At 32.4% G+C, this 23379-nt stretch overlaps 1 long non-coding RNA gene across 1 annotated transcript; it reads right to left on the minus strand.

Annotated features, from left to right (window-relative positions):
- On the minus strand, positions 11966–15691 carry LOC109335367. The gene is made up of 4 exons (XR_002106202.1): positions 14611–15691; positions 13800–13899; positions 13526–13603; positions 11966–12619 (listed from the first exon to the last, which is right to left on the minus strand). It is a non-coding gene; the product is annotated as an uncharacterized LOC109335367 (long non-coding RNA).

Genomic DNA, 23379 nt, shown 5'->3' on the forward strand with positions numbered 1-23379 from the left:
CTAGGTGTATTCTGTCACTAATACCTAACAATCTCAACACTTTATTCGTTAGTCCATGTTTGGAAAATGATTTATCTAATGTAATGATATGGTTAATAATGTGAGTAAACCACTTTTGCAAATAAAAAATACACTCAACGAAAGGTCCATATTCTAAAGCATCCAAAAAATATGTATCAATGGCCTCAATAAATATCCTCATACGGATTTTCCACTAGGCATACCCCTCGCCACTAAAAACTGGAAGGTGATTGATGGATGCGCCATCGCCGTTAAAGGGTTAGAAGAGCCCATGGTAAAAGTGCATGAGATCAACGAAGCTTTGTTACCAATTTTTGGGTCTCATAGGGCTCTGTAACTCACCTAGAGAGAGGTAAATAGGTGATACGGTACACAATTATTGTTGTTTGATAAACAAACAAATTATATAAATTCACACATTGTTTAGTCAATTAACACCAGCTATAATCGATTAACTCGTTCTGCAGATAATCGATTAACTAAGCAACCTAATCGATTATTCAGTTCTTGTTCTATGAAAACAATTTTATTTGATATTCAAGATTACCAACATTGAACTAAACTTATATACACTTCTTATAGATGATTAAGAACAGTAAAAGCACATAACAGAATATGCAATTAACTCAATATGATATGCATGTCAAGTTAAGTAAATCATGTAATACGGAAATGTAAAGATTTAAGGATTGAGAAGAATGAGACACAACTTTTATCCTGGTTCGTTTGCGGGTCCACTTTCAAAATACATCCAGATCTCCCCTTCTGATCTTGGGAGATTTTTCATCACTGTGGAAATTATATGATCTTTTACGAACAAACTTCCAATACACTAAACAAGACGCTCCTTTCTTGGAACCGATGAGCCTCTCACTTTGGTTTGACTATTCAGATCGCTTACTCGAATACTCATACCTTTCGTGACTCTAGCCTGAGCCTCTGTTTCGGTTGAATCAAGACCTATTGCTCTCGTGAAGACACTTACCTAACCGTAACTATGGTTTTCCCAAACCAATTATCTTTCAATGGTGATACTAAATACACCAAGAGAATATGTTTATGCCTTGCCTAAAATCTTTCAAGTTATCAATGCACTTATGTGTGTAGAATAATCATTTTTTTAGAATCTAAGAATCCCTCAACAAATCTCACAATCAGGATACAGAAAATTTGAGATGCAAGGTTTCTTTTTCAAAAAGTTTTACAATGAAGCTCTTTGAAGATCTTTCTAATGATTCTCCATTTTTCTCTTTTTCAAAAGAACACGTTGAAAATCTCTCTAAAGATATGAAAGTGAAAGAGCAATGATTTTCAGAATAATGTGAAATTTGTTTTCCGTGTATGTGTTCTAACTTCTATGAAAATGTGTTCATCAAGCTTATGAAGCAATATGAAAAATTGGGGTTTATATACAATTCTGTTTTCTGCTGCAGTTAATCGATTATCACTAAATCTTAATCGATTAACGATTCTTTAAATTACAAGAAACCAGAAATTGCAACAACTGTTAATCGATTAAACCTATACTTAATCGATTAACGGATTCCTAAGAATTCAATGCTTATTCGATTAAAATATCTCTTAATCGATTATAAGTTTTACAAAAAGATATTTCAATGTTATATGAACCTCCTACATGACCATTTGCTCATTGAGTGTCAAATGTTTTAATTATATCTCGTGTTCTTGAAGTTTGCGAAATATTGTTGTGAGCGTCATTTGTTCCAAGTCCTTTGAATCCATAATGACAGTCACCTTAGGTTGTTATTTCTTGTCAAGACATCTCAACACTTTATTCGTTAGTTCATGTTTGGCAAATGATTTATCTAATGTAATGAGATGGTTAATAACGTGAGTAAGTCGCTTTTGCAAATCAAAAATAGACTCATGTAGAAACATTGGAAATAACTCATACTCATTCATCAATGTATTCAATATAGACCATTTGACCTCACTAGTGCCTTCGTGGGTTACTTGTAAAGTGTCCCACATATCCTTGGCACTATTGCACTGCGAAATCCTAAAGAACTCATCGTATGAAAGTGTGGAGGTTATAATACATTTTGCTTTAAAATCAAGCTGCACTTTTTCTATTTTCCTCATTGGTCAAGAGACTTCTAAGTTTCTCTTTGGTTTCTCCTTCCACCATGTATAGTGGAACGAAAGGTCCATATTCTACAGCATCCCAAAAATCTGTATCAATGGCCTCAATAAAGTTCCTCATACGGATTTTCTAGTAGGCGTACCCCTTGCTACTGAAAACTGGAAGGCGGTTGATGGATGCACCATCACTATTAAAAGGGTTAGAAGAGCTCATGGTAAAAGTGTATGAGATCAACGAAGCTCTGTTACCACTTGTTGGGTCCCACAAGGCTCTGTAACTCACCTAGCGGGAGGTAAATAGCTGATACGGTACACAATTATCGTTGCTCGATAAACAAACAGACTATACATATTCACATATTGTTTAGTCAATTAACACCAGTTATAATCGATTAACTCGTTCTGCAGATAATCGATTAACTAAACAACCTAATCGATTATTCAGTTCTTGTTCTATGAAAACAATTTTCTTTGATGTCCAAGATTACCAAGATTCAACTAAACTTATAAGCACTTCTTATAGATGATTAAGAATAGTAAAATCACATAACAGAATATGCAATTAACTCAAAATGATATGCATGTCAAGTTAAGTAAATCATGTAATACGGAAATGTAAAGAATTAAGGATTGAGAAGAATGAGACACAACTGTTATCATGGTTCGTTTACGGATCCACTTTCAAACTACATCCAAGCCTCCCATTTTGATCTTGGGAGATTTTTCGTCACTATGGAAATTATATGATCTTTTACAAAGAAACTTCCAATATTATAAACAAGACACTCTTTTCTTGGAACCGATGAGCCTCTCACTTCGGTTTGAGTACTCAGCTCGCTTACTCGGATACTCACACCTTTCGTGACTCTAGCCCGAGCCTCTGTTTCGCTTGAACCAAGACCTCTTGTTCTCGTGAAGACACTTACCTAACCGCAACTAGGGTTTTCCCAAACCAATTCTCTTTCAATGGTGATACTAAACACACCAAGAGAATATGTTTATGTCTTGCCTAAAATCTTTCAAGTTATTGATGCACCTATGTATGCAGAATAATCACTCTTCTAGAATCTAAGAATTCCTCTACAAATCTCATAATCAGAATACAGAAAACATGAGATGCAAGGTGTCTTTTTACAAAAGATTTTACAATGAAGCTCATTGAAGATCTTTCTAATGATTCTCTCTTTTCTCTTTTTCAAAAGAACAATTTCAAAATCTCTCTAAAGATATGAAAGTGAAAGAACAATGATTTTCATAATATTGTGAAATCTGTTTTTTGTGTATGTATTCTAACTTCTATGAAAATGTGTTCGTCAATCTTATGAAGCAATATGAAAAACTTGGGTTTATATACAATTTTCTTTTCTGGTGCCGTTAATCGATTATCACTAAATCTTAATCGATTAACGATTCTTTAAAATACAAGAAACCAGAAATTGCAACAACCCTTAATCGATTAAACCCATACTTAATCGATTAATGGATTCCCAATAATTAAATGCTTAATCGATTAAACTATCTCTTAATCAATTATAGATTTTACATAAAGATATTTCAATGTTATATGAACCTCCTACATGATTTGTAAAAGTATGATGCATGACTTTCAATGATGTATGATTTAAAACTCTTTTTAAATGTATCCAAATCATATGATCATGAATGTATGCATATGCATATAAATCACGTATGTATGCATGTAAGTCTCATTTTAGTTATGATTTATTTAAGTTTGTGAGACTTCCATTAGGGTTCATCATAGCCGAAACTCTTTCTAAGAAAACCTCTTAAGACCTAATAAAAATATAAAACACTTAGTCTCTAGATCTTCTTGAATGCTTTAGCTTGTGTGAACTTGAGTCTTGACATTGTTGTTTGTTGATTTGTTCATCCCTTCAAGCTTGTCCTTGATATACAATCTTTGTTGTCGATCTTTGTCTTTTTCAAATTCTATCTTTCATCAACCTTTGTCTTCATCAAAATCTATGTGATGCATGCTTGCATACACAATCTGATCATGCATGCATGCTTGCATGGTAAATAACCTAACCACCACTCATGAATGAAAATCATATACTCCTTCATCAATCACAAACCTCAGATCTGAATGGAATATCATCTCTTTTCTTCTCTCTTTGTTGTGTCTCTTCCATTCTCTCTTCAATGCATCTGAAAACCAAAATTATAAAAGTAGTAATTGCATTTTACATTTGGGAGTGTATTTTGAGATTGTCCACCATATGTTTGTCATAATGCCTCCTTCTTCCTCCAATGTATCAAATATCTTTCCAATTACAGGTTTCAATTCTTCATCACAAGCGGGAATCCATTCATCCAACATGCTCACTGGATCATTTAATCCTTTTGATGGCATAGCTAAATTAAATTCAGTGTCATTGATCTCCATGTAAATGTTCCTAATAAACCAATTACTATATTTTTACAAAAATTCGTGTTCTGGAACAATTCATAACTATGAGAAAAAGAGCACAAAGATTCATTTTTACAAAAAATGTACATACTGGAATAATTGATAACTGATAACCCCCTCTTGAACCCATTATATGTTTTAACAAAAATCCACATACACATGTTGATAAAAACAAAAAATAAATTTTACTTAATGCCAAATATATTTTACTTGAACAAAAAATAAATTACTTGTTTTGTTTTAGTATGTTGATTGTGGGTTTATGGCTGTACAAAATAGCAAAAGGGCACAGAGAAGTATTTAATAATGATATGTGATTGATTGTAGTGTAGAATATAGAGGTCTTAAAACTGCAGTAACCAGAACTAAAGAGGTGTAATAATGAGCAAGGAGTTAATGAAAGCATAAACTTGAAGCAAAAAGGAATGAAAATCAAGTCAAGAAATGTCCAATGAAGCAAAAAGACAAAGAAGCTAAAAGGTCTGATGAAACAGGTGATCAAATATTAAAGAGGAATGGAAGTCATGTGAGTTTTAAAAAATGGTATTGAATTTAAGCTTTTGATTTTAATCCAAAGGCTAAGAATGAACCTTCTCATTCTCATATAACTTTATCTTTCTCATGAGATACATCCCCTATATGTTGTATATATATATATATATATATAGGGATTTGCTAACATGATCTCATCTCAAAGGAACATGTTAGTAATGTGTACCCTAATATTGTGACAAAAATATCCTTATTGCTCAATTAAAAAGAAGACACATGTCAAGGTTATTTTAGTAAACAACAATTATTAAAATTAAAAAAATAACAAAATCATTATTTTCTCACCCCAAACCCTCCAAACCTATATCATTAAGCAATTTCTTCCTAATGCACTCATAGATATCTCATTATTGCATCTTTATCTCAATTTTTTCAATATTTTTTTTCTTCAATCTCCTTCATCTTCATCCATTTCTTAATCTCATGTCCTCTTGGAAAAGAAACATTTCTCTCTAAACACAAGCACTTCCATCCATCGCGAAACAGAATTGTCGCCATTGTTTCTCTTTCGCCGCTACCGCAAAACGGAGTGTCGCCGTTGCTGCCCCAGAACCACCGTCGCACCAGAGATGCAGATTCGTCGCTGTTTTCAACCACACATATCATCAGAGTAGACAACCAAAATCACTGTTGCTATTTTGAGGAATCTAGGCTCAGTTACTACTGTTATGAGGGAGCATGACATAAAAAATGTTCAGAACAAGATGAATGCAATATTTGGGATACTAATGTCTAAGAATCATGTTTTAGCTTTTTCTTGTAATTGTAAATTTTTACTACTGTTATGTATGCAATATTTTATAAGAATGAAATATTTTGTGAAATTGATGTCTACGAATTTTTATTATTGCTATGTGTTAGCTTTTCTGAGTATAAGTCCCTGAGTTGAGAATGCTTGTAAATGTTCCTCAATGGGTTTATACTTGTGCAGCAAACTTTAATTTGATATTGTTGCTCATTGTTAGTTATTATGAAGCCTTATAGATAACCAAATATATTTGTGCAGCCCTCATTCATAATGTAAATTCTTATTGTAACATTGTTGTTCATTCTTATTTATTATAAAGCCAAGAAATTATTGACAATAAACTCTAATTTGACAAAAAATGCATCAACTAATTTTTCAAAAAACTAAATTTTCAAACTATTGATCTCATGTATCTCAATGTAGACACAAATTAGTAAAATATATTCATGACTACTGCACCTTTGGCTTTATTGTGCATAAAGTAGACTGAAAATCTATAGTCTGAGTCTCTTATGTAATATTGGTGAGCATATCTATTGAAAGGCTTGACCATAGTGAATGATATTAAATTTTTGACATTACACCCCTGATTAAAGATCATGATGTGCCTTGTATAATTATATTTCTCACTTGTAAACCAAGAAAGTGTCACTCATAATATATGATTCAAGTGTTGGTCACCAAATTGAAGACCAAAGAACCAACAAAAACATAGCAATGGAGTAGTAATTGCTACTGGAAATTTTGCAAAAATAACATTGGAAATATATAGTAATTGCAGTCCATATGTTTTATCATTTACCACTTCAACAAGTTCTTCACTCAAATAATATATTAAATTAAACTAGACTTTGAAAGGATATGCTAAAATTAAATTCAACTACACTTCAACAACTTCTTAGACATTACTAGTAAAAATTTACAATTACAAGAAAAAGCTAACACATAATTCTTAGACATTAGTATCCCAAATATTGCATTCATCATGTTGTAAACTTCTTTCATGTCATGCTCCATTAAAGTTTGCAACAATTACAGATATGTTGATGTCAGGCTCCCTCATGACAGTAGTAACAAATCCTTGTAGTAACAGATCTATTCATATCTTCTATGATGTCATGTGTGGTTGAAAACATTCATATCTTCTATGATCTATTCATATCTTTTCTGCAACATAAAGCACAAAACATTTTAACAACTTCAGTTTGCAATTGATGCTAAAAGTCATAAAAAAAATATACAATCTCAAAAAGTTCAAATTTGAAACTGCAACATAGTAATACAAGTTGTAAATATTGAATTATTAGGTAAAACTTCTCCAACATACAACTATAGCTTAAAAATTCAAAGTAACAAATTTTCACAGTAGCTTATAAGTCATAGTACAATATTCTTATTGTTTAGAGATTGACATGTCATAGTAAATTAAACAAGATAAAATAATAATTACCAGTTACTTATTAGGAGATTGAGAAGTCAATAATGTAGTTTGTTTCCTTTTGTTTGGACAATTTCGTGAGTCATGATTAGTTCCACCACAATTAGGGAAATGACAACGACGAATCTTTTTTGAAACTTCAACTCCTCTTTTTGGTCTTGATCCTTTTGGTTGACCTTTTGTCTTAGAAGTGATGGGATTCTGAATATCACATTCATCCTCATTTCTATCACCATGTTCTAAATCAATTGTTGGTTCTATAATCTCATCCGACATGCCTTTTAGCAAATAAATAACCCTCTCTAGCTCTTTAGTAGCTACTTCAACTCAATCTTTTGTCTTCAAAGTTTCAACTTCTAGGCATTGTACTAGAGACCTAAACTCAATGGAGGAGTTATCATTGCAATTTATTATGTGACTAGATTGTGGGATTAATGAACTTTCTCTTCTCCATCGAGAAGGAAGGTACTTTTGTGGAAGGCAAAAAAAATCATTCTTCACCAACACCCGAATAGCATGTCTACACAATATCCCAGAAAATTCAAATTCTTTACAAGATCAATTAATTGATTCTTTTCATATATCAACCTTACCATACGACCTCCATCAAGCTTGGTATGATGTCGCACCACATAAGACTCATTGTCAATTTTAGTTGCTGAATATTTTGAAGACAACTCAATCTCATGTTGGAGCAACTAAAAAGCATGGGGTGTGAGTATAGTTGCAGCATGTTCCTCAATGGGGAAACTAGTTATAATATGAGGATTATGATACTTTTGACGCATTCTTGCTTCTTCTCCAGCTCGATTTCTAATATTGACAGCAACTCCAACCTAAAGAAAAACATTTTGATTATGAATTTTTTTTAAGTAAAAACTAATATACATAGAACAAGGAACAAAAGTAAGTTCATATTTGGTTTACAAAGTCCACCAAACTTGTTTTGACATCCAAGAATTTTTTAATATATGAATTTATAGATTCTGAACGTCCAGTTGTTGTCATTCCAGCGAAAAAGTTATCCTTCAAATAAGCCAAAGCCCAAAATTGACGATGAGAATATAACGAGTCAATATGTTGATCCTTATTTAGGTCAAGATTGTCAACTATTGTTTTCCATTGTTGTTCAAAGTCACTTGCACATTCTAAATTGTATAGCCTATAAAACTCAGATTTGAAGTCATCATATTTTGGACCAAAGAGAAAGAAAATCATGTTGGGAACTTTGGCACAATATGCCATATGCAAAATGCATGCTTTGTGTTTGGCAATTCCACTGAAACAACTTCTTTAAGTGCATGGTCTTGAATAGTAAGAATTGTTTGTGGATATTTTCCTTTGACAAAGTACAAAAAACACTGAAAAATGTCACAAAATATAAAAATGATTAAACTATGAAAGTTAAAACATGTCACAAAACAACTTCAAATAATAAGAATTTACCTTTAAGGCCCACGTGAACGAAGGTATCTTCTCATTTCGCAATAGAACACAACCAAAGAAAATTGAATTTCCATGATTATCAACCCCAGCCCATAGTCCAAGAGGCATATCATAACGGTTAATTCGTATGTAATATCAAAGACAACCACATCTCCAAAAGCTTCATATGCTCGAATAGAGTCACCAAATACCCAAATAATGTGTTCCAATTTATTACTTTCATCTATTGTAAAATCATATTGGAATGCATCATCTTTATCTTTTAGACTTTTGCATAATTTTAGAATCTCTGAAGCATCATTATCTTTACCAACATTACTATGGGATTGAAGAAAATTTCTAATGTCTTTTCTAAAAATGGTAGATGGCCCGCCTCTATCCCCTTCTCTAATTCAAGCACCCCCATTATAATACTTACTGAACATCCAGCTTTTGATAGTAGTAATATGCGACTTTGATCATTGATAGGTATGTCACGATAAGGATGAAGAAAACGAACTTCTTTGTTGTCTAATAATGCATGGTTATGAGAATTACTAAAATAAGTGACCATCCAACGTTCCTCAAAGCCAATTGTTCTTTTAGTGATAATCAACTTTGCACTATATTTACATCTTGAACTTTTTCGTCTCCTTTGTCTTTCTACTTCAACAACTTTTTGTTGTTTAGTAGTACCAACATGGTGACAAATAAATTCTCTTTTGTAAATATCCTCAATATTATTCTTGATGTATTTGTAGGTGTGACCTCGTCTAATCGAAAAACACAATTCTTTGCAAATAATGAGTAAAAATTGTGAGCAATTTCATCAGAATTGAAATTTTGTCCTTTAAAAGGAACTAACTCATTATTGTTTTCAACTAGTTCATTTTGTAGCTCTTGAGTTTCATCTTCTCCACTTACCGAATTAGAATCTCTAAGAAGTTTCATAGGCCAACCATCACTTTCTTCTAATGTCATTATATTATGAAAATGTAATTGAGAACTCACAATGAAATTAGATTGAGGGTTTAGGTGTGGCAGAGATAGCTCTGTTTTGTCGCAGCGGTGGTGGCTCTCCGTTTCGCAGTGGGGGCAACATCCATTTTTACATTGGTGTCGACACTCTATTTCACAGCGGAGGCACTCCATTTCGTAGTAGTGTCATTCTGTTACGGCGCCAGCGACACTCCGTTTTGCGGCGAAAGAGAAACAGCAGCGGCGATTCTGTTTCGGGGTGGATGGAAGTGCTTGTGTTCAGAGAGAAATGTTTCTTTTCTAAGAGGACATTAGATTAAGAAGTGGATGAAGATGAAGGAGATTGAAGAAAAAAATATTGAAGAAATTAAGATAAAGATGCAATGAGATATTTGTGAGTGCATTAGGAAGAAATTGCTTAACGAGATAGGTTTGGAGGGTTTAGGGGTGAGAAAATAATGATTTTGTTATTTTTTTTAATTTTAATAATTGTTGTTTACTAAAATAACATTGGCATGTGTCTTCTTTTTATTTGAGCAATAAGGATATTTTTGTCACAATATTAGGGTACACATTGCTAACATGTTCCTTCATAAATTGAGGTGGGATCATGTTAGCAAACCCCATTAAATAAATATCATCAACTGAGTTGATAAATTGAATCAATCGAGATGATGAGTTGAAATAATAAACAATTCACCAGCTATTGACGAACCAAGTCAATTCGAGTTAACGAGTCGAATCGAACCATTCACAGACTTCAATCGAGGTGAATTTGAGCTGAAAACATAACTCATTTCGAACTTGAGTTGATTTTCGAGCCGAATAAAAGCTTATCTAACTGAGCTCTAATTCGATTCAATTCAGCTCATTTATAGCCTTAATTATTATTACCAAAAAATTATACTACCCTAATTTTCTCATGATCAAGTTACAGCCTAAGATCTATGACCATATTATGCTAACTGTATGTATTTCGTTCATTCCATCGATATGTTCTCAAGTATCTGTAATTTTTATCTGTTTGCCAGAACCAAGGGGTCTTTCTGTGGAAACCTTCACGAACAATCGTTGTTTTTGTATGGTTTTTCCGCTTTTCACCGCTGCTCTTTCCACACCTCCGGATATCTGGTGCCAAATCGTCGTCCATTTCCTTATATCTTCGAAAATAGAGTTGACTATCTTTATGGCATCAATTGTACAAGTTCGTGAAGAGGCTGGGCGAGTGGAATAAGGGAAAACGGCTCGATTGACGAAAAATAAAAGTAGCCCCCTAGAACATGGCAAAGTAATATCAAATTGTTTAAGATAATAAGGATAATTTGGTATCGAATTCATTTATCGTATATAGAACTATCAATATGATCTTATAAATATAATTAAAATAGTAACCTAAAAGGGTCTTATTTATGTTATAAGGATAAAAGTCCAAATTTTGTTGTATTCTTAAGAACTTTGTCGTTGGGTAATTTATAAGTATCTTTGTTATTGTGTGTTTGTGATATTGGATAAAGGTTATGGTTTTGTATTTTGTGGGAGAAGAACAACCAAATGCTCATTTTTGTGTGTTTTTGGTTTTTAAATGAAACGACATAATTTCATTTCGCCCGTAATGAATTTCCACCATAGAAAATAAAGAAAGTGTCCTCTGTTCAATTAACGTGCCATATATGCACATCTCTTAACAATAACATAACTAAAGTGACAAAGGTGTTGGTTGGCAAAAGGATTAGATCTAAAGAAGGTCAAATAAAGTTAATTTAAGTAACAAAATAAAAGTCAAAATTTTGGAGTCTGGTTAATGGAGTGCCAAAATCAACCCCCTCATTTATGAGGAAGAAAATAAAAATAATATTGTTATGTGCATAATCAGTATATGACAACTTCATTGAAGACACCACCCTCTTTCCTATTGGCTGTTGTCTTGAATTTGGCATGAAGTGGACCCTATAAAACTTGGCATATTATATTTGCTAAAGAAAATATAATCCCAATTTTAAATTGCATATTATAAAAGATTGAATAACAATAAGAAAATTGAAATATAAAGAAATTAAAAGACCCTGGAATGCCTAAAATCTAAGTAATATTTTTACCACTAGCCTTGAACTTATCCACCTTGTAGATAATATAAAACAATAAAAAAACAGCTGGTATAACCAGGATTATTATTCAAAAAGTATGTGTGAAAAAAAGAAGAGAAAGAAGATTGGGCAATTCGTGCTCAAGAAAACAAGATTGAAAAGAGAGTGAACTATGATGGAAAATTCAAAAGTGAATAATAATTGGATTGAATGATTCAAAGTACAACACAATACCTTCCATACAAGTAGTTTGGTAACTAACTATTGATTTACTGACTAACTTTTATTGATAATACATCTAATTAATGACTTTCATCTAGACAGCTTGGATAACAAGTTATCCTTTCTGGTTTGTTGAGATGCCGAAGCTGTCCTACACCAATGTGCCACTACAGCCTGCTCCCTGCGCCAATGTAGCCTGCTCCCTGTCCTACGCCAATGTGTCACTGTGACCTGCTCCCTGTCTTATGCCAATGTGGCTTGCGCCTATGTGCATGTGGCTTGTGCCCATGTGCGTGCCAAGATGGCCTATGCCAAAGTACCAATGCCTCAAGTCATTTGGCTTGTGCAAGTCGTGTCAGTGACCAAGGCATCGTACCTGCCAATCTCGCCTGTGCCAGTTCCATTGCCTGACCCGTGCTTGTGCCGTTATCCCGTGCCAATGGCACTATCCCTGTGTAAACTGTCTCATGCCAGTGGCCTTGTGACTGTGCCAATTGTCCTTGCTTGTGTCAAGTTGGTTGATCATGGGACAGTTTTGTCTTCTATGTCCCATAATGATACCCTAAAGCCAACATACAACGTCCTCCCTTTTTTTCTTCTGAATGTTAGCTGTCATTCTACAAAATAACGGTACAAATAAAGTGATAAGTCAGACCATATTTAAAAGTTCACATAAGGCTACATGTGTGAAAATGCACACAGGAAATATGAAATCATACACCAATTATGTTAGAACCTACCATTTCACAACAAACAATTAAAGGCATATTGTAAGTGTGTGCATGTAATTCACAGGATATACTATAGAGAACCACCATCATGAACACATAGTTTATTCCAAATGAAACTACCAAATACTTCTACTATTTGATGAAAGAAGAAGTAGCTGTAAACATTCCAATTTACTCATAAAAGTAAATAGCTAGACTGAAGAATCGAAATAAGAAACAAGCTAATATGGTGATAAAAAACAACTCATTCGGAAGAATCAAGGCTATGTGTGTGGTTTGGTTCGGTTCCACCTGTATCACAGTTTAAATCGGAACTACTTACACCCCTATCGGCTGTTGTGTTGGATTTTACATCGAAGTGGACCCAATAAAAATTAGCATATCATATTTGCTAAAGAAAATATAATCCCAATTTTAAATTGCATATCATAAAAAATTCAACGACAAAATGAAAATTGACATGTAAGGAAATTAAAAGACCCCACGGCAACCACAATTCATAAGAAAGGTGTTAGAATTTCAGAAAAAGAAGAATGAATGGAAGAGAGAATAGAAGTGTATATCAGCTATGAAATGAAGAAGAGGAATACATTCCTTTTATAGTAAGGATTACAACTAACAAAACAGAATTTTAAAATTCTCTAACTAAAAGTAGAAAGTGTTAGTTAACTCAACTAACACTCAATCATACACATAGAGCTTGGATTATTGGAATTTTCTAACAAAGGCAACCTTGAATTCCCAAAATCTAAGCAACATACAGATTATCTATAAAAATAACACACTAACTACCAATGGGATGTGTTTTCACTGTTGTTCCTCATAGCATTTAGGTACTGCTCCTTTAATTTCATCAGCACCATTATCATCCTGAAAAGCCCACCAAAATATAGACCAAATCAATAAGTACGCTACTTAAAGATAATTTAGAAGTATAATCAAACGACAAGCAAAATAAAAACATATACATTGCAAAATCTAAAGCATTACAACTCAGATTCACCAAATGAGTCACCAGATTTAACATGGATCCAAATGTCAAAGAAAAGAACATAATTTTGATTACCTTGCTCCAAATTTTGCTACCACCAGCCTTGAGCCTATCCATCTGATAGATGGTAGTAGCATGGAGAGTCCCATGAAGCAGAATTTGCACCATCTATCACCTATAATGAATCAAGATGACAGGCTATGAAATCTAAACTTTAGAAAGCTTTATATTGAAACACCCAATAACCAAACTAAGCCCAACCTCGTATTTCTCTGCTCCCTCATCCTTAAATCTTATTAACAGTTTTCCAAACAAATGAACCATGAAAATCATGTTCTTTCACCACATTAATTAAGTCTAATAAAAAATTGATAACAACAAAACTCCAATACGAGGAATTCAATTTAATGTAAGCATTAGACAACTGAACTCTGCACAGTTTTCAACATAGCAATAAGATCAAATTTTATAAGGTTAAGTATAAACACCCAATGATGAAACTAAGACCAACCTCACACTACTCTAACTCAACCTTATATTACTATATCACGAACAACAGTGCGTCGAGCTTTAAAACCCTGTTCTTTAACCACACCAAATTTAACATGATTAAGATATTGAAAACAACAAAACTCTAGTTCAATGACTTCAATGTAATGTATCATTAGACAACTGAACTCCAAACAAATTTCAAGATAACTATAAGATCAAAACTTCAGAAAGGTTTAAATAAAAAAAAACACCCAACAATTAAACCAAGCCCAACCCCTTCTCCTTCTTCTGTAATAATATTTCTAATTCTCAAGCCAAAGTTCATCAACCTTAAAATGCACTATAATAACAAACTGAAAACAACTAAACTCCAAAAATAATATCAATAATATACCTTATAGCAAACTTTCTTATCAGACGCGACCAACGTGGGTTTCTTCGAAGACTTACCCTTTCCACCTAGATTCCAACAAAAAAGGAATAACCAATTAGATCAATTGCAAAGTCAGCATCACTGACCCATATCAATGGATCTGGAGTTTAGGGTTCAGGTTAAAAGCAAGAACTCTTCATGTTTGAGAATACTCAATGGAGTATGAGAAAATAGCTCACGAGTAAATAGTATACCATAAATGAAATTGGAATAGTTGCAAATTAAAGAACATGTCAAATTCATGGATACCAAAATTTGAATGTTTCAGTTAATGCAGACATACGTTGCAACAAAAATCAATCAATTTAATGTTAATTGCAATTAATTGAAATAAAAACAAAAAACAAAAAACGGGACAGGACAGGACATGAGATACTCAGCTTCGTTAACAAAGGTTGCTCCTGAATAGAAGTATGTTCCTAGACGTCAACTGTATGATGTAGTTTCAACAACTCCTAAAACCTTTGACGATCCAAATTTAGAATCTTGTTCGCGATATCCTAAGAGAGAAACAAAGTTAAGATGGAGAAATCAATTTTATAAAATGAAAAAACAAAACCACGTGACATGAGTGAAGGAAGAAGAAGGATTTGTTGTTTTATTAATCAGCGCATAGACATAAGAATGCGAATTTGTTGTGTTCGCTTTGCCTCTAAAGCTTCCTTCGTGTTTTGTAACTTTCTATTATTTTCCAGAAATAAATGTGCCTCCTTCTCTGCTTTCTTTATCATGCACGACAGTGGTGTGGGCGATGACGAGGGTGTCGCCGCCGCAACTCCCGGCCACGATGGCGGTGGAGTGCGAGGTAAGCAATAAGAGAGTGGGGTGGGGGATAAGGGTCCCGACAACGAAGACGGTGGAGCGTGTGATGAAGAAGGTGGTGAGGGAGAGTCTTGATAGATGATAAGCATCTTTGATCGATTGAGAAAGAAATTAGTGAAAGAATAGAGTGAAATTAGTGAAAGAATAGAGTGAAATTAATGAAAGAATTGAATGAGTGAGTGAGAAAGGAAATATTATTATTGCGACTGCGAGTTCAGAAAAAACCGTATTGCGTGAGAATTAAGCAATCAGACTTTTCATCCTTCTTTTCCCGGTTAAAGGCGGCAACATTATTTAGGGTTATTTATTCCTTTCTTCTTATTATAATTATATTTTAGTAATTAACAGATAATAATTATCCTATTTCAGCCATTCAAAAACATTATAGTTTTTTAAATTAAAAACTGTTATTACTAAAAAAAGGGCTTGACGAAAGTTAAAATTTTTATATTCGAGCTAACTGTTTCAAATCATATTTTGTTCGTATTATTTCTCGTATATTGGATATAAAATTAGGAATTCAAGTTCATAGACCAAGAGTAAGACACAAGTTCATAGACTAAGAGTAAGACACATACTTTTTCAACAATGTAATGCATGAGATTAAAGAACCTTTCTAATTATTGAAATAATCAAATGTAATATGAGAAGGGATTAATTGTTTTTTTACCAACTTTCTTTTCAAATTAAATCTTTTTATAGAATAAAACTAATTTTAATTATCAGATAAAAATTCAGACAATTGATACGTCTGGTTTTCAAAAAATTATTGGGATCAAAAAGAAAAAATCTCTAATATAAAGCAATTTGTATAAGCTTAAATAAGAGGAGTTAAAGATATTTCATCAATTATAAAGCAATTCAACTGATGTTTTTATAGTAGTATGTCTAATATTCTTTGCACATCTAGCATCTCGAAGCTTCACACAAAATAATAATTTTATTAAAAAGAGTTTTATAGCATGACTTAGAATAAATAAGAAATTCAATGATATAAGAAGTCAATATTGAGTGAAAAGAGGTTTAATGAATAACGGTATAATGAGAAAGTAAAGAAATTTTTTATTGAGTTTGTAATGCATCAAAAGATTTAGAATATAACATGTAAAAAGTAAAATATCAAAAGATATAGAACCAATGGAATATAAGTGTGAGTGGATAAGAGGTTTTTATGACATGTTAAATTTCTATATCTAATAAAATTTTGGATATACCTATATATACTACTATATAAAATCAATACTTAAGAAAAAGCATAATAATAATTCAACCTGTATCATTTCTATATTCAAATTTTGCTATTATCACATGTGATACTTATTCCTTCGAATTATAATACTAGGGTAGTTCACTATGGATTTCAACCATTTCTTTTTCACATTGGTTTCATGTATAAAGTTGATATGACCCATTTATGTTTATTCCGCGCAGGTTCTCAACAATATAGTTAAAATTCTACTTCAATATGTTATTCATTCACATAATGAGTTACAAGAGGAGCTTGCGATGATAGATATAAGATCATAACATTTTTCATAGGTCTCCTAACCCAACACAATTAGTTATGATGGTATCTCCCGATTATATGCTAAAGGTATAATATAATAATAATTAACAAACTCTATCCTAGAGTTTAAGCTTTTTGGGGCTTTTTTTTGGTGGATTTGTTATTTTTTTTTATAGCTTCAAGTTTTGAATTATTATTACATATAGCAAAATCTTTTACGACCAAGGGGCCATAGGTTTTGTCAAACGTTTTTGTTAGAACCTTGAATGAGAAAATAGCGATGAATGAAAACATAAAATGGTTGCATATTAAAAATTTATAACTTGAATGTTAATTATTAAAATAAAATTAATGGGACAACCATCGGTTTAAATAATAATTGAAGCAATGAATGATAGAACAAAATGAAATAGTATAACTTACGTGTAAGCTAAAAGGACGAATCAATTTTTTTATATTGGATATATAATTCTCACGATTACTCTCCATCACAATATTTCGATATGAGATTTTTTAGAAATATTAAAATTGTACCTCCAATAGAGAAAATAATAGGAACGCGGGTATATCTAGTAACGTGGAATTGTAACAGTTTTTTATTTTAAAAAAACTATTATGTTTAAATAGGATAATTATTATTATAGGTTAAAGAGTAAAAGATAATAAGAAGCAAAGTAATAAATAACCCGGTTGGCGCCTTTAACCGGGAAAAGAAGGTTGAAAAGTGTGATTGCTTAATTCTGACGAATACCGTTTTCTGATCTCGCAATATAGCAATAAATATATTTCCTTTCTCACGCATTTCCACTCACTCACTCACTCATTCAATTCTTTCATTAATTTCACTCACTGTCTCACTCGATTCTTTCATTTAATTTCTTTCTAAATCGATCAAAGATGCTTATCATTTATCAAGACTCTCCCTCACCACACGCTCCACCGCCTTCGTTGCCGGGACTCTCATCCCCCACCCCATTCTCCTACTCTTTACCTCGCACTCCACCGCCATCGTTGCCGGGAGTTGCGGCGGCGACACCCTCGTCATCGCCCACACCACTGTCATGTATGATAAAGAAAGCAGAGAAGGAGGCACATTTATTTCTGGAAAATAATAGAAAGTTACAAAACACGAAGGAAGCTTTAGAGGCAAAGCGAACACAACAAATTCGCATTCTTATGTCTATGCGCTGATTTAATAGAACAACGAATCCTTCTTCTTATTCTCTTCTTCCTTCACTCGTTTCATGTGGTTTTGTTTTTCCATTTTATAAATTTGATTTCTTCATCCTAACTTTGTTTTTCTCTTAGGATATCGGGAACAAGGTTCTAAATTTGGTTTCATAGGGTCTTTTTGTGAGTTGACTTTTAAAGGGGGAAAAGCGAAAAAAAAAAGACTTTAGAGTCATCTCACCAGTGTATCTCAAACCTTCAATTTATATCCTCCAAAATTAACTCTCAAACAAACCCTAAAGGTTTTGGTAGTTGTTGCTCGCAATTATGGGTTACTTCAAGATTTTGGGAGTGGAACTATAACCTTGAGTGCGACTAGTGAGCTTTAATTAACAACTTCTCTTCAGGATCATACTTAATAACTTGTGTTACATAAGGTCAGTATCTCGTGTCATGTCATGTCCTGTTTTTTTTTGTTTCAAATAATTGCAATTACCATTCAATCGATTGATTTTTGTTGCAACCTATGTTTGTGTTTAAGTGAAACATTCTTATTTTGGTATCCGTGAATTTGGCATGTTCTTTGCAACTACTCCAATATTATAATTTCATGTATGTTTAACAAATTTTCCTGTTGTTAGATATGAATGTCAATTTTTAAAAATTACTTGATATTAAAGTTTGATTGAGCATATATGTTGTATACTATTTACTCATGAACTATTTTCTCATATTCCATTGATCATTCCTAAACATGAAGAGTTCTTGCTTTTAACCTGAACCCTAAATCCAGATCTGTTGATAAGGATTACTGATGCTAACTTTTCAATTTATCTAACTAATTATTCATTTTTTTAGCTGGTATCTAGGTGGAAAAGGTATGTCTTGGAAGAAACCCATGCGAGCCACGTCTAATAAGAAAGATTACAGCGAGGTATAATATTGATATTATTTTTGGAGTTTTATTGTTTTCAGTTTGTTATTATATTTCATCTTAAGGTGGATGAACTTTGGCTTGCGATTAAGAAGTATATTCCGGAAGAGGGAGAACAGAAATGTGGGGTTGAGCTTGGTTCGATTGTTGGGTGTTTTTTTATTTAAACCTTTCTGAAGTTTTGATCTTATAGTTACCTTGAAATTTGCTCGGACTTCAGTTGTCTAATGAACTGGAGTTTTGTTGTTGTCAATATCTTTATTAATGTTGAATTGGTCTGGTTAAAGAATTGGGGTTTTTAAGGGCGATGCACTCTGGTTTGTGATTTAGTATTATAAGGTTAAGTTAGAGAAGTGTGAGGTTGGTCTTAGTTTCATCATTGGGTGTTTTTTATGCTTAACCTTATAAAATTTGATCTCATACCTATGTTGAAATCTTTGCAGAGTTCAATTATCTGGGATGGGATCACATGTCCTCATTCATGTCCCACTTGGTGTACCAAGTCAATCATAGAGTTTCATTCATTTAAAAAGAAAAATTGTAAAAACAGAAATTAATATTTTAATATTATTTTGTGATATTTGATTGGTCCGGAACAGAGAGACAGAAAAATTGTGGGGAGGTGGTCCTTGTCCCAATTATCCACCTTATAAAATTTGATCTAACAGTAATACCTATTTTGAAAACTGTGCAGAGTTCAATTGCCTAATGTTTACATTAAATTGAATTCCTTGTATTGGAGTTATGTTCTCACTTCATTATTATGCTTAATTAGTATGGTGAAAGAACATGATTTTCATGGTTCATTTGTTTTGAAAACTGATAATGAGATTTAAGAAAGGGAGCAGAGAAATACATTGTTGGGCTTAGTTTGATTATTGGGTATTTCAATATAAAGCTTTCTAAAGTTCAGATTTTATAGCCTGTCATCTTGATATTTGGTGGAAGTTCAGTTTGTCTAATGATACATTAAATTGAAATTCTAGAACTTGGAATCAGTTACATCTTCAGATCAGTTTTCAGAGTGGAACTTGACATTATATGTAGGTAGGGCACGATGATTCATACATGTGGTTGACTTGAGAATCATTTAGTATTATTAATTTTGTTCCTTGACATTCATAATTGTTTCGAACAAATATGCAGTGGGGTGATGTTTTGCATTAAAGACTGCTCTTTGTGTTCTGTGTATTGTCCTTGATTAGTCTTCCAAGTGAGTTGTTTTTTGATGGCCATATTAGCTTGTTTCCTACGTCTATTCTTCACAATAGATATTTACTTTTATAAGTAAATTGTACTGTTCACAGCCACTTCCTCATTCATCAAATAGTAGGAAGTATTTGGTAGTTTCTTTTGGAATAAACTATGAGTTCATGATGCTGGTTCTTTGTAGTAACTCCATTGAATCACATGCACACACTCTTGCAATACGCCTTTAATTGTTATTTGTGAAATCTTAGGTTCTAACATGATTGGTATATGATTTCGTATTTCCTGTGTGCATTTTCACACACGTAGCTTATGTGAAATATGGTGGTGACTTTTCAATTTATGTGTAATGTTCTTGCGTAGATCAACATAGCTGACATTCAGAAGAAAAAAATGTTAGACATTGTATTTTGCTTTAGTGCATATTTTTTGAATAATAATCCTGTTTTTACCAACTGTTTTATATTGTTTGATATTATCTAATTTCAAGTGGGTTTGTGTGACTTTTCATCATAGGTGATAGATTGTGCAAATTCTGCTTCGTTGGACTCTCCATGCTACTACCATTTATGAGGTGGATAGGTTCAAGGCTGGTGGTAGCATCTGGCAATGTTTTGAGCAAGCTAAGGTAATCAAAATTATGTTCTTTGACATTTTGATCCATGTTAAAACTGGTGATTCGGTTGGTGAATCTTCGTCGAATTGCAATGTATATGTTTTTTATTTTGCTTGATTGTTTGATTATACTTCTTCATTATCTTTCCTTAGCATACTTATTGATTTGGTCTGTTTTCTTATACCCTCAACTATCATTAGGGTAAAAAGGAAGTGTGAGACTCCTCTTAAGTGATGAAAAGGAAAGTGACTTTTTTCCTTTGTATTTTAAGGATAAAAATGTAGTCTCATTTTATATAAAAAAGATATAAGTATCAATGTATACTACTTTTCCTTTACTTTTTTATAGCAGTTCCCTAGTCTCACTTAAAAAGGAAATAACTTGATAATAAGGGGAGATAAAAAATATGAAACCTCTGGATCAAACTAGAATATTAACCCATTAGATTGAGTATAACTTATGACCTTGAAGCTTTTTCACTTGAACTTTTTTAAATTTAACATACAAATCACATTGAATCAATCATCAATACCATATCACACCTAATCAATCTCGCATAACCCTTATGAATAAGAATCTTATCTATTAATAGAGAAACAAATACTATAAAAAACAAAGAAAAAATAATATGTTAAGATATTTTTTTCTATTTATATATAGCAGAATAACACTTGTATCATTAAAAATACAAGGAAAATCAATTACTTACTTCTTTATTAATAGAGAGAATCCTTGTTCAACCATCTCAAGGTCTTATAAACCCAAAAAACCAGAAAACTAAGAATTTGTGAAAATCATAACTAATTTACTTTAGATAAGCTCACTTGAAAAGAAATTTCCTTACTATAGATAAGACTATCTGCATTGACTTTTATCATTTTTTGTTGAAGAAACCCAATTGTTAGAATAATTACTAAATGAGGAGTACCAAATATGTACAGGACCAAAGTTTGGTTTCCTATTAGCATGCATCAACAATATGCTGGGTACTTTATTTCATTACATATGGTTTGGGAAATTATGGAGGCACGGGTAAGTTTCTTTATTATACGAAAAAAGCTTGTTGACCGCATCTTTAGCGACATATATCAAGTTTAGGAGAAAATCTAGAAAATAAGTTTTAGCTTAATACAAAATATAAGTTTTATCATGAAAATCATGTGTCAATGGATTTTAATGCTTTCACATAATAAAAATGATTGTAAATTATATCTATCCATGACGACATGATCCTCCTTTAAATGTTGTGTGTTGTTCTTCGTTTTGCGGAGAAACTCTTCAATATCCTTCCATTTCTTTCTATGTTCTTCCTTTATTGATGGCTGATAGAGACAACCTTTTTGGGCAAAGATGTGGACAACTTTTCAAGTTCTTTTATGATTAGTATAGTGTTTGATGATATAGACTATTTCTCAAGAGTCTTACCATTTCATTCACAACTCTCCATTCAAGAGTTACACCATTCAAAACAAAACAGTATATCAATTCATATAAGTATATCAATTCATATAACATGAGACATTTCTTACATTCCCACACTTGACTGATGTGACAATTCAATTCCACATAATACACATAATCAGAACATGTTTTCCATATTCATTACATTACAAGTCAAGACTAAGAACAAGAACTATGAGTCATGGCGGTTGTAAAGCATTTATCTGATATAGTCTCTTCCATGTACTATTATATTAGGCTTATTCATAACATGACACATTAATGAGAATCACATAATATTTCTAATAATAATGTCATTCAAAATAAAATTTTATTTTCAACATTATCATTCTTACATGTGCACATAAGTATCAAAATAAAATATTAGTCAGAAACTTAACTATTAATGAGCTCAGATGTTAAATATTGATACTTTATTAATAACAATAATGTTCAACATTCATTAGTCTAATGCCCATATTCGTAACATGATCAGTCAATATTTTGGGCAATAAATCTTTCATTAAAGGGTCTGCAATCATAAAGTTAGTACTAATATGCTCAATTGACACTCTAAGTTTCTGAACTTCTTCTTTAACGACAAATTATTCCAAATTCATATGTTTAGCACCTTTGGAATACTTGTCATTTTTAGACAAGAAAATTGTTACGAAATTATCACAATAAATTTTCAGCAGCTTGACAGTACTGTTGACTATCCCAAGTCTTGAAATAAGTTCTATAACCATTTAAACATAAATTGTAGCCTCAAAGCATGCCTGATAGGGCAAATCACAAGTGCACGATTATGTCGTCAAGTAATAAAATATCGATCCCACGAGGACTGGAAAACTCCTTTAATTATAACAATTAATTTATAATTAACTCAAGTAAAAAATAAAATTGAATTTAGAACAATTGCCAAGAATAATTATGAAAATAATCAAAAGGGATTGAAATCTAATTTAGGAAGAGTTCCCAGGATAAGGGTTACCGCCTTTACACTCACAAATCCTTGTTTTGCTCCTTTTC

This window comes from Lupinus angustifolius, chromosome LG20, assembly GCF_001865875.1.
Source record: "Lupinus angustifolius cultivar Tanjil chromosome LG20, LupAngTanjil_v1.0, whole genome shotgun sequence".
In the NCBI taxonomy this organism is placed as follows: Eukaryota; Viridiplantae; Streptophyta; class Magnoliopsida; order Fabales; family Fabaceae; genus Lupinus; species Lupinus angustifolius.